This window comes from Lampetra fluviatilis, chromosome 4 (genome assembly GCF_964198595.1).
Source record: "Lampetra fluviatilis chromosome 4, kcLamFluv1.1, whole genome shotgun sequence".
In the NCBI taxonomy this organism is placed as follows: domain Eukaryota; kingdom Metazoa; phylum Chordata; class Hyperoartia; order Petromyzontiformes; family Petromyzontidae; genus Lampetra; species Lampetra fluviatilis.
This window is the reverse complement of record NC_136278.1, coordinates 19,742,244-19,754,739: the sequence shown is the minus strand read 5'-3', so window position 1 is coordinate 19,754,739 and position 12,496 is coordinate 19,742,244. Positions and strand designations below refer to the sequence as shown.

The window sequence follows — 12,496 nt, the reverse complement described above, 5'->3', positions numbered from 1 at the left end:
CAACTCGGCGGGCTCTCATGAAATTGTCTTTTCCGAGACCAAGGTTCTCTGCAAGCCTCCTGGCTACCATCAAAGGTTTGTACACGAAGCCATACAAATATACAAACACAGACATAATTTCAACCGTGATGATGGGTACAAACTCAGTAATCACTGGAAAGATGTTATTAACCACGCAAAAAAGACTTAATTACACTTTTTGGACCATCTTATCTGACAGGCACTATTTTAATTTACTTCACCGAGTGTTAACATCCCCAGTTATTTTTAACAGTACTCTCTTCATTTTTCAGCCTGCATTGGTATAAACATGGGCATTTTCGTTCCTTTGTTCTATCATGTGTAATAAACGACTGGACCACGATGTCTGGCTCAGTGTCCTTTATTCGGTTCGTGCTGTACACCCACACGGCTGTCTTTACTCTGTAGCTTCTCCACGGTGCTGACTCCAATGTCGGCCCGATCCACAACAGCAGCTCCGCTGCTGTTTCTCTCACACAGCCCCTCTTGGCTGTACTCGCTGCAACTCCTCTCCCTCCGCAGCTCTGACAGCCTCTTGCTGTCTCTCTCTCTCTCTCCGCAGCTCCTCCTGGCAGCCACACCGCTGCCTCTAACACGCAGCCCTTCTGGCTGTCTCCTCTGCAGCTGCACACCACTCCGCAGCTTCCTCTTATCTTCGGGGTTGGCTCCCGATGGCCGTCGGCGCCCCCCCCTCTCCACACTCGCCCGCGTGGCCTCACTCTTTTCCGCTCACACCCCGACTGCCTTCCCCTTCCGGTTTACCCGCTTAAGGACCCGAACCTTCCCCCCACGTCACATGACTCCACCCCCCGTGACGTCACATCCGGAAGGTCGCTTACGCCCGCATTACACCACCCTCCCCCGTAGAAAAATCCCAGCCGACCTCGGCTGACCAATAGCAAATCGTAATGCGGCGAACCGAGCTTCCCCCCCTAAAGGACACTAAGCATACAATGTAACAGCAAGAACAACAACAACGACGCAATTAACATCAACGAACGTACAAAAAGCATGCAATAAATACAACTGTAAGAAAAAAATAACAAGACAACAACAATCAACGAAACGTAAGCGATTTGGAACGTGTGCGGGTCGCCGGCCCGTCCCGGACGGTCGGCGGCCCACTCGCAGAACGGGAACGCGATGAAAGTCGAGGAATGACAGGGGGTAATCCCCCTGTCGCAGCTGGAAGTCCACCGCCGTCCCGTGTCTCTAAAGAGTTAGTCTTGGGCTTGTCCTGTGACCGTGCCCGCAGCTGGGTCGGAAGGGCTGCAGGGCTCGAAGGTCCCGCAGACCTGGCAGGCGTCCTCCGAGCAGGGCCCCTCGTCCCCCGCAATGTCACGGCCGGCCTGTCTGGAACAGGTACGACAGGCGCTCTAGCAAGATCAATGGACGCAGGCAGGGGAGAGTCAGCAGCAACAGACCCCGGCAAGGCAACATTGGGGGATGACGCATCATGTAAGGGAGCAACATATGGTTTCAAGCGCGACGTATGCACAACCCAGCGACGAGACCCAATCTGGACGCGTGCTGACTGTGGGTTGGGAACCGCAATGAGGCGGACGGGACCATGCCAGGGTTTGTGCAATTTCGGCGAGGTCCCCGGACGTACCTGTGGACAATGAAGCCAGGCTAGGTCCCCAACCTTCCAAGGGCACTCCCCCTCAGACCGTCGCGCATATCGCTCGTTCCGGGCCTGGGCTTTGGCCGTAGCCACGCGGGCATTCTCCCGCGCCTCCGTGACTCGGCGAACCGTGTCCTGAATGTATTCAGGAAGTGGTTTATGAGGTCCCTTCACCCCAGTTCCCAATTGCACATCCACCGGCGGCACGTTTTCCCGACCATACATAAGGTAAAACGGCGAATATCCTGTAGCCGCATGAGGCGTCATCCTGTACGCCGAAAGCACCCCGGGGATGTGCAGATCCCAATCTGATTGTTGTTCACTCACGGTATGGCAAAGCATGGCAGACAATGTCCTGTTCAGCCGTTCAACCATACCATCCGTCTGCGGATGGTATGGGGATGTCCGTACTTTCTTAGTCCCAAGGCCCGCGCACACTTCCGCCAATAATTTAGAAGAGAAATTCCTGCCCTGGTCCGTGAGGAGTCTCTCAGGCGCCCCCTTATCCATAATATACCCAAACAAAAAGGCGTCGGTAATGGCCGCGGCCGACTGATCGGGCAACGGCCAGGCCATCGGCCAACGGGAGAGGTACTCAACCCCTACCAGCAAATATTTATTACCCCTCGCCGATGGTGGAAAAGGTCCCAATATGTCCAGTGCCACCAATTCATTGACTCGAGACACCTGAATCGACTGGAGAGGCGGCACGTAAGGATGTTTCGGCGGCTTACGTCGTGCACACGCAGGGCACGCGCGCACGTGCCCTACGACATCTGTCGCCATGCCGTGCCAAAAATAATGACGTTGCAACGTCAACAAGGTCTTCTGCACCCCTAAATGTAAGAGAGTGTCACAATGGAGGGTTCTAATCAACTCGAATCGCAAGGACGTTGGTACCACCAGGCGCCAACGTTCCTGGAACCCCTCCCGCCACATAAGCAGACCATCTCGGAGAGCGGTTTGCGGCCCCATAGCCGTACTCGGACTCCCATTGTCCCTAGCAGACCGCTTCCGCAAGGACACCAATGACTCATCCATCATCTGTTCCCGGATCCAGACAGACCGCGGCAGATTCAAAACCCCGTCAGCCGGTCCCGGTTCCATCGGAGTGTCCGACTTCTCGACGGCCAACGTAAGCGGCTGAGGGGGGTTCGGAATCGGCGAACACCTATGCGTCCCCGACTCACATTTACAAGGGGCGCGCCGCGGTAATCTGGAAAGTGCGTCAGCGTTCGCATGGCGCACTCCCTTCCGATGTTGAATTTGGAAGGAAAATTCCTGTAGCGTGTCCAACCAACGTGCCAACTGTCCGGATGGCTGGTCAATTTTAAGGGCATATTGCAAGGCCGCATGATCCGTACGCACGATAAAAGAACGACCGTAGAGGTATGGTCGAAATTGCCGTAGGAAAAAAACAACCGCCAATAGTTCTCTGCGAGTGACACAGTAGCGGGTTTCCGCAGGAGACAAGACTCGGCTACCATACGCCACGACACGCTCTACACCCCCTTTAGACTGTGATAACACCGCCCCAATACCTGTGTCACTCGCGTCCGTATCAAGAATGAATGGGTGATCGAAATCGGGATAATCCAATGTTGGGGCCGTGGCCAATAGATCACGCAGACTCCGAAAGGCCGCCTCCTCCGGCTGTCCCCAAACAAACTTCCGTCCTTTACCCGTAAGGAGATGCAAGGGCCTCGCAATCGTCGCAAAACCCGGCACAAATCTTCGGTAATACGAGGCAAATCCCAAAAACCGCCGAACATCCCCCACGGTGGCCGGAGTCGGCCAATCCCGGACGCACGCCGTCTTTTCCGGATCTGTGGACACTCCCTCAGCACTCACAATGTGCCCCAAATAGCGGACGGACCGTTGCAGTAGGTGACATTTCTTTGGTTTGAATTTCAATTTGGCAGAACGCATCCTCGTGAACACTGTCTCCAGCCGCGTCAAATGTTCATCAAATGTGCGGCTGAAGACAATGATATCGTCCAAATATATAAGACATGTCTCCCACTGCAACCCCGTCAAAACGAGCTCCATCAATCTTTGAAATGTAGCAGGGGCCGCATTCAATCCCATCGGGAGACAGTTGAATTGAAATAACCCCTGCGGCGTACGGAATGCGGTTTTCTCCCGTGAGGACTCGTCAAGGGGAAGCTGCCAAAATCCCGAAGAGAGGTCCAGTGTGGAAAAGAACTTAGCCCCCGACAATGCGTCGAGGGAGTCATCCATACGCGGCAGGGGGTACGCATCTGCCACCGATATCTTATTCAATTTGCGGAAATCAACACAAAATCGCAATTTGCCATCCTTCTTCTTAACCAAGACGACTGGAGCGCCCCATGGGCTGTTAGATGGCGATATAATGTCCGCAGCCAACATGTCTTCCACTGCCCCCCGTACGTGTTCTCGCTCCGCAGGACTCATCCGATGCGAATTTAATCGAATAGGGGCAGCATCGCCCGTCTCAATGTGATGGTAAAGCAACGAAGTGCGGCCCAAATCCAAATCATCGGAGCTGAACACATCGGAATATGTCAACAACAATTTACGCAGCGCACCACGTTGCTCCATGGACAGGGAAGAATTTTCGTCACATAAATGAGCAACCCAACGATCATCCGAACTCCTTGGCTCGGAAACCCCAGCAACAACTCCCCGGCTATGTGGACAATCATGGGTCGCAAACGCCGTAGTGGCATGTGCCACAACCGTACCGGCCGGGACACGGACGTTTTCTCCCCACGCATTAAGCACCTGTAAAAACGGTAATTGATCCGGCCGGACGATGGTCTGTGCCCACACTAACGCCAACCCGGTTGTTATCGCGGCGGACGGTGACAACAAGACCCCTACTGCTCCTAGCCGATCAGGCAGGGGCTTCCGATACCGCAAGGGTATAAGCATCTGTGTACCAGGTGGGATGTCCACAGATGCGACGGACAGCGCCTGCACTTGTACGGCCGAAGCAGGTCGCCCCCAGGGCGACGGCAGAAACGAGATTTGACGGCCCCCCGGCAGTTCAATACAATTCTCATTGATTTTGATCAAAATGGGCATCTTAGCCAAAAAATCGGTGCCTAACAAACAAGGAACCGCCAAAGATCTCGATATCAACACAACACCCGAGGCCGACACATCCCCAATAGATATCTTAGCATCCACCTGACCCACGATACCCATGCTACCCCCGTTCGCAGCGACGCACGACCCATAAACCGGACGCACAGCCCCCGGCGGGATGCCCAACAGATGAAAAATGACATCCGAAATAATAGTCGCAGACGCGCCGGAGTCGACCAAAATGCGTACGTCCACCCCTTGTATAGACCCCGGTACAGTGGACGAGCCCGTAGCGGCCGCGACGACTCTCCGTGCCAACTTGCGCCATTGCGTGACCGAGCGACAAGGCCCCGTCGAAGGGCATGCTTTAACCGCAACGTTAGGATGGCGCAACGACGGTGATGGGTGAGGTGTAAAGCCTTGCCGAGTGTCTGGTGCGTGCCGACATGCCTGTTTCGGAGGATCTTTAGCCGACTTGACCGGTGCCGAGGCCTCCCGCTGCGGCGGAGCCGGGAAGCGGGCCCAGCAGTCTCTGGCGTAGTGGCCCCTACGCCCGCAGCGGAAACATTCGGCCTCGTTGCGCCGAAGCGCAGGCCTCGCCTCCTGACGGCCCCGTTCTGGTAGCGCCGCGCGCGGTCTCGGCCCGCCGCGTCCCGTCCATGGAGCGGAGGCGGCCGTCAGTTGTTGAGGGCCCCGGTCATCCGGAACATAGACAGCCTGCGCAGGGTTCCACCCCAGCGCATCCCCTTCTTTGACGGGCCCCCCCGTCCACGCCGTCACTTGTTTCCAGCGACGGAGGTTGAATTGCGCATCGAGACACTTAGCAGCCGTCCGGGAAGTTAGCTTCTCATGCCCACACACAGGCATGGGGATCCCTAGATCCCGAGACAGCTCCAACATTTTCCCTAATATGAGAGGCTCGAGCAGGTCCTGTGGCGTCTCAGGATAAGCTGCCATGGCCAGCTCCAGCACCGCACCCCTGAACGCCACGGGCGACTCCTCTGGTGCTCGTTGTCGTTGAGCGAATCGCCGATGCGCATCATCTGGTGGCTCATAAGCATCGGCCATTTCTTGAAAAACACCACATAAAGTTGCCTTCTTATCGGTCGCTATGGAACGGAAGAATCGGACAGATTCGTCGTCCAGGAGAGTCGGCAACACCTCCAAAGCCTCCGCATCGGTCCATCTTGCTGTGCGTACCGCCGCCAAGAAGCGGCAGGCGAACGCGCTCCAGTCCCCACCGACGGAAAATTCTTTAACCGTTGTAAGGTGGCGACTCCGACTCCTCTTCCCGCCGTCTTCCAATGGTGGTGGTTGTGATGGCAAATTCAAAATGGCGTCGGCCCGCGGCGTGGCCAAGATGGCGGTTTGGCGCCACGGAGCGCGCAAAATGGCGGCCTCTTGCCGCGTGGGCAATGGCGGCGGCAGGACAGGCAACGTGGCGGCCCGCGGAGCACCACTTGAATCATCCATCGTCCCTGGCGCGACGAGATGGCATAGATGCGCCAGGACGTCCTTAAGTGCCTCCAGTTGTACCGCCATCGCTTGCCATCGTTGATCCGCGTCTGATGATGTCGACGGACCCGCCACCGCGCCAACATCCTCCACTCCCGTTCCCGTGGTCGCCTCAGCCGGGCTCTCCTCCACCACCCCAACAGGATCCGTGGTTGGAGGGAGTTCGTCGTCGTCGGACGAAGAAGCCGATGCAGGCGCCGGATTAACTTTCTTCCTCACTTGTTTCGACATGCCGTTGCACTTCCGACACCAGTGTAATAAACGACTGGACCACGATGTCTGGCTCAGTGTCCTTTATTCGGTTCGTGCTGTACACCCACACGGCTGTCTTTACTCTGTAGCTTCTCCACGGTGCTGACTCCAATGTCGGCCCGATCCACAACAGCAGCTCCGCTGCTGTTTCTCTCACACAGCCCCTCTTGGCTGTACTCGCTGCAACTCCTCTCCCTCCGCAGCTCTGACAGCCTCTTGCTGTCTCTCTCTCTCTCTCCGCAGCTCCTCCTGGCAGCCACACCGCTGCCTCTAACACGCAGCCCTTCTGGCTGTCTCCTCTGCAGCTGCACACCACTCCGCAGCTTCCTCTTATCTTCGGGGTTGGCTCCCGATGGCCGTCGGCGCCCCCCCCTCTCCACACTCGCCCGCGTGGCCTCACTCTTTTCCGCTCACACCCCGACTGCCTTCCCCTTCCGGTTTACCCGCTTAAGGACCCGAACCTTCCCCCCACGTCACATGACTCCACCCCCCGTGACGTCACATCCGGAAGGTCGCTTACGCCCGCATTACACATGTGTATCAGACCTCCCCTCCCCCCTCTCTGCCCATTGTGTTGGCGTGCGCAGCAGCCGCGTCCAAGCCGTCGCCAAATGTTTTGTTGGCTCCCTCCCCCTCCCACCCCCCTCCCTCCCGATACGTTCCATTCATTGGCTACCACATTCTGATGAACTCCCCCCCCCTCTCCTCCCCCCTTCAACTTGCTTATAAGGGATTACATCTTGAATCATTGCTTCACTTGATGCAGCTAATCTGGCTGTGACGGTCCCACCTGATGACGGAGACTTGTGTTGCCTCCGAAACGTCGTGAATTTTATTTTTATTTTTGTTTTGTTTTATTTTACTTTCATTACTTTTAATGTTTTACCTACGTGACTTTACCGAAAAAACCTGAGAATATGAATCATTGCAGTCACGAAAGCTTCAAATCTAGAATGCCTGCTTCTTCTTGTGTCCCCTGACCCCGGGAGTTATTATTTCTACTTTTATGGCCTGTCGAAGCCCGACTCGCTGTTGCTGGGCTGGTGGGTCGCTGGGTTGGTGTCGTTCCCGGCTTTTTGCTTACGTTTGCAGTTCGCCGTGCTCTTAATTTCCTTCCCTCTTCAACCTTATATCGACTATTCGCTCCTGTCTGGGTGCGATTCAATTTTGACTTAGGAAGGTTCTGATTGTCATATGCTTCGGGTCGAGTTGTATAAAAAGTATTAAAGTATGGAAATAACATTTCATATTGACTTAATGATGGTGATGGTTCAGTAGGCGTAACTTGTGGCCTGGTTTAATTGGAGTGGGTGTGAATATCAATAACTTTAGCCTACCCTGTTGTTAAATTCCGACTTTAACGTTACTTTAATAGCAATACAGAATAATTGAGCTTTTTGTCTTAACTAGGCGAACGCGAACTTCTGGTGACCCCCGCAGCCTTGTTGTTGCTGAGTCTGCATCCTTGAGAGATATACAACACTCTTATTCGTCTCACTGTGGCCACCCAACCTTCTGCTCTGGGAGTGTTATTCTTAATTTCAGGTCAAAGGCCCCCTCACGTTCAGACGTGCAGGGTTGTTTAAATCAGCTCCCTCCCCTGTGCACACAGCCTTGAGCTGCCCCACTTATTTAATAATTTAATTCCTTGGCCTTTTTGGGTATCTTTGCTCCCTCCAGTTCATTACTTAACAACCCCTGGTGTTTTGCAGTTTGCTGCGCTTTGGTGTGTTTTCATTCATTATATATCAATTTTGGAAGAAGGGATAGTATACAACAGCAGATGCAAAAAACAAATGGGCTGGTGAAGAATAATCTTTTTGGCTGCCAAATATAGGATTTAATGCCAACTAAGCAATGGAGCTTAGACATTAGAGGTAAGAACATTTTTTTTATTTTTACTCCGATCACATTTGCTATTTTTCCACACAAACCGGCTCACCAGCCCTCGGAATGTACCGGCCCACTGAGCATTTGCCCGGAATGCTGCCCTATGGCTAGTCTGGGCCTAATCCACATCCAACATACCCCATGCAATGGGGGTTCAGCGCTTTGCAGATAACTCTCCCCTAACCGTGGTGATGTGGGGGACCAATATCGCAAATGATATTATCTGCTATTTTACTCCTATTATTTATAGGAATAAAATTGCAGATAATCATGTATAATTGGAAGAGTAGGGCCACGGATAATAGGAGTTTTTGCAGACCCTACAGTTCCTGTCTGTATGTCTCTGTATGCATGTCTGTTTGTCTACTTATAGTGTTTATATTTTGTCTGTTTGTCTAAATGACACTTTATGTTTCTATGTTTGTCTCTCCATGGCAATTCTGTCACGGTGTCACAAAAACCAGTGTGCCTGTTTGCGTTCTCACCCATTTGCTGGGATGCTGGGATTCCAGTAGGTATGCCAGACGGCCAGGCTCAATGGAGTGGTGATCTCCCCCGGCTCGGTTGTGGACACACTGTGCTTTCCCAACACCACCCTGTAGCTGTAGCCATTCCTGCACGTTGTGGTGGATGTGGGGAGATAACAGAGCAATGGGTGGTCTTAATCACTTACATCTGTAAACATTTCAGTGAGGAAGTACTAAATAGAAATGTTGCGATTTACTGCCACGTGGCATCGTGTGAAGGTAATTGATAGATGCCGCCTCCTTGTTGCCAAGATCGACTGCTCCATCCTTGGTGGCCACAATGTGGTACAGCAAAATACTGTACAGTACCTGGGCCACGGTGCAGTTGCACTGCCTGCACACATACTCGCGACTCCATTGGTGCCATGACTCACGTGAAGCAGCTCGCAGAGGTGAGCACCCATTGACGATCAATGAGGGTTCCTCCACAGTAGTTGACTCATCTTCCTCCAGAGTACCTCTGCACGATCGCCTGCAATGCAATCACAGCGAGATTGGTGGCCGTTCCTGTTATTTGTCCAGGACTCCAATTACTATATCGAATAATGCAGTCATAACTTAGCCCTTGAGTCAATGCAAAATGCTGGTTAGAGCTGGTTGCGAAGGGGTGTAATCCAGGACTGGTTGAGATATCACTCGCCACAGTTGCTGAAAATATAACCCATGTAGCCCGGTTCGTAGTGCAGTACGTCAACCACTGTGCCTCCGCTCTCCCAAAGTACAATTTAATGAAATCTGTGTTGTCCTGGTGTGTTCTGGGATTGTTTTGCTGTTATTTTACTGCCTTTCTCAAGCATGGGAATTGAAGTACAAATACAATATGAACTTCGAAACTTTATTAAAAATAATATTTATATTTGAGGGACCCGACAGTGATGTGAAGGTATATTCCTCTCCTGGTATGCAGGAGGTCAGGGGTTCAAACCCAACCCTCACACCTGTACATTTGGAGTATGCATGTTCTCCCTGTGGTCGTGTGGATTTTATCCCTGGGTGCTCATGGTTATCCCTCCATATTTAAAAACTTACATCAATATTATTTTGCTGATATAAATTTTCACATGATGGGCCACTTTGGTGAGCTATCATTTGTGGTCAGGACGTATCTAAAAAAGAAATAGTTCAGTGGGCTTTATCTGGTAAGATAAAACATATATTTTCGTTTAATTTATATATATATATTTTAAAGTGATTTGTTTATCTTTCCTATACTTTGCACTCTTGTTGTGTTTTTGCGTTGTGTGTTGTTGTAACGTTCTGACCTGCCCCTACTGGACATCTGTGAAAAAGAGCTTTAAAGCGAATCGGATTTCTCCAATATAAAAACATTCTGATTCACATTCGGAATACAGTGACTGATTCAATGTCATTGGGAAGAGTGGAAGATCTGAAATTTTCATGTTGCACACATGCAGCCTTTTTATCAATGCACTGCTGGATGAGGGCCTCCACGTGGCATGTACAACAATGGATGCTACTGCACTATGATCGACTGACAATGCATCGTGTGGCTGTGATGGCTGTTATTCAGCCTCTGCCGTTACCTGCCAAGGCCAGGAGTTGGCGCGAGCCTCCACGCCGTTCACCACGCGGATCTGGGGATACGCTGCGATCCCACAGCTCTGAGCCGACACCTCAGCTGTGAGGAACAAAAGCACACACACGCATAAATGTGTAATGCGGGCGTTAATGGCCTCGCAGATATGACGTCACTGGGGGAGGAGTTAGGTCACGTGAGAGAGAGGGGTAAGGTCTTAAGGGAGAGAACCGGAAGAGACGGGAGGAGAGTATGGGAATAGAGACAGGGTGAGGCCACGCAGGGCGGAGAGTGGAGAGTGGCGAGATCGCCACACGGTGAGACTCGGCACCGTCGGCCAGCGGTGACCGAGCAAAGGAGGAACGGGGAGCAGCGGGGGAGCTGCAGTGAGAGCAGCCGGAGGACTGCACAATGGAACCTGCAGCGCAGCTGCATCGGAGTAGAGAAAGGCTACGGGAGCGACGGCAGCTGTCGAGCTGCCAAGCGGGGAGGCTCTGAGCGAGGGCCGTGTGGGACAAGTTGTAAGAACCCGAATAAAGGACAACGGAGACAGACACAGTGAAAGAGTCCTTTATTACAAATGTACTCAGGGGTGCAGCTCTGGGGTATGCAGCGTATGCGTCCCATAGGGGCCCAGTCGGTCACAAGGAGTCCCGAATAAACAGACGAACAAGTATAACATGTTAAGAACAATTTTTTTTTTACCTGTGGTCTACCATGGACCGAGCCCGATTCATGCTATCGTATCAATGGAGCATTCAGATGCGCGATCCACCACCTTTGAGGAAATCCTAGAGACCTATACCGATGGGCCGGCATGAAAGCAAGACTCATAACGCATGATAATTTCATTGTGATTATTGTACCTTTACGTTTATTAATACTGTAACTGTGAGACTGTCTTCCTCTAAAACCCAATACACGGTGCAACTGAAATCATATCGAAACAGTGATAGCTTGCATATTATTGCATATGGGTTAAATACATCAGTAGCTGTTTCAGTGAGAGTCGGGAGAAAAGAGGGGGGTGTCCACCAGTCAATGAAAGCGGACTGAAATAAAAGCGGAAGTGCCATACGAGCATCTTCTAGAACTAAGTCTAGTTCCTGAAGAAGCTCGAACGGTCGCTCCACTAAATGAAATGCGTGCATTGCAATCACTCAGCAGCTCAATGTGTCAGCAAGAGCAACACTCACCCGCAACCAGCAGAGCAGCACAGACGAGAAAGGCGAGCATGGTTGATCGATGACTTGGAGCTTCTTGAATGCTTGTAGTTTCTTGATCACTGCCGTGTCTCACTGCTGGGACCTCTTGGCTTTTATACAGAATCTGTTGCCCATGTGAGTCCTCCAGGGGCAAACAGAATAGGGAAGTCCAACTCTCAACCAAAACCGCATGCAAATTTCAAATTATTTACGTTTCAAATTAACGCGTGCCATCGTGTCTGATATTTAGGTGGGTGTCAGCAGGAGAAAAGTGGTGGAATTTAAAGTATTTTTAGGCGTATAAAACTTTTATAAATGAAGCAGCATGTTCAAAAAGTTATATTATTATGCAAAACACACGCTATGGGAGGATCGCAAGCTCTTATTCTGGTTGGTAGTTTTATAGGCAGATACCCCACACCACAGTATTGGGAATATCCATCACTGGCTTAGGCCCGCCAGGAGAAGTGAACACTGCCAAACACTGGTTGAACAGGGAGACACTTTTCTTTGGCTTTTAGTGATTTGAAATGTAATGCATTCATTTATTTTCCTTATTTTAAGCCCATTTTTTACATTATTAACCTTACTCTTTGGTTCTTTCGGTAAAGTCACGTAGGTAGGAAAAAAATATATATCACGACGTTTCGATCACAACACAAGCGATCGTCCTCATGTGGGAAAAAAATATCCAGCAGTACAACTGCTGAACCAAGTAGAACACAGTGAGAGAGCTTCTACAACAAGAGGTTATATATGTTGGCCAAGGGCAAGCAGGCGGGGTCCGAGCTGGGAAGCAGTCCCATCCCCGCACGCAAGCACATCAGTTGTGGTAATGGGGAGATTAGGGAGA

The 12,496-nt window shown here is 51.8% G+C and overlaps 1 pseudogene; it reads right to left on the bottom strand.

Moving 5' to 3' along the window:
* The window catches only part of LOC144931636 (chymotrypsin-like elastase family member 2A), a 40,642-nt pseudogene extending 28,968 nt beyond the window's left edge, over positions 1-11,674 (bottom strand).
* Positions 11,675-12,496: the final 822 nt, after the last annotated feature.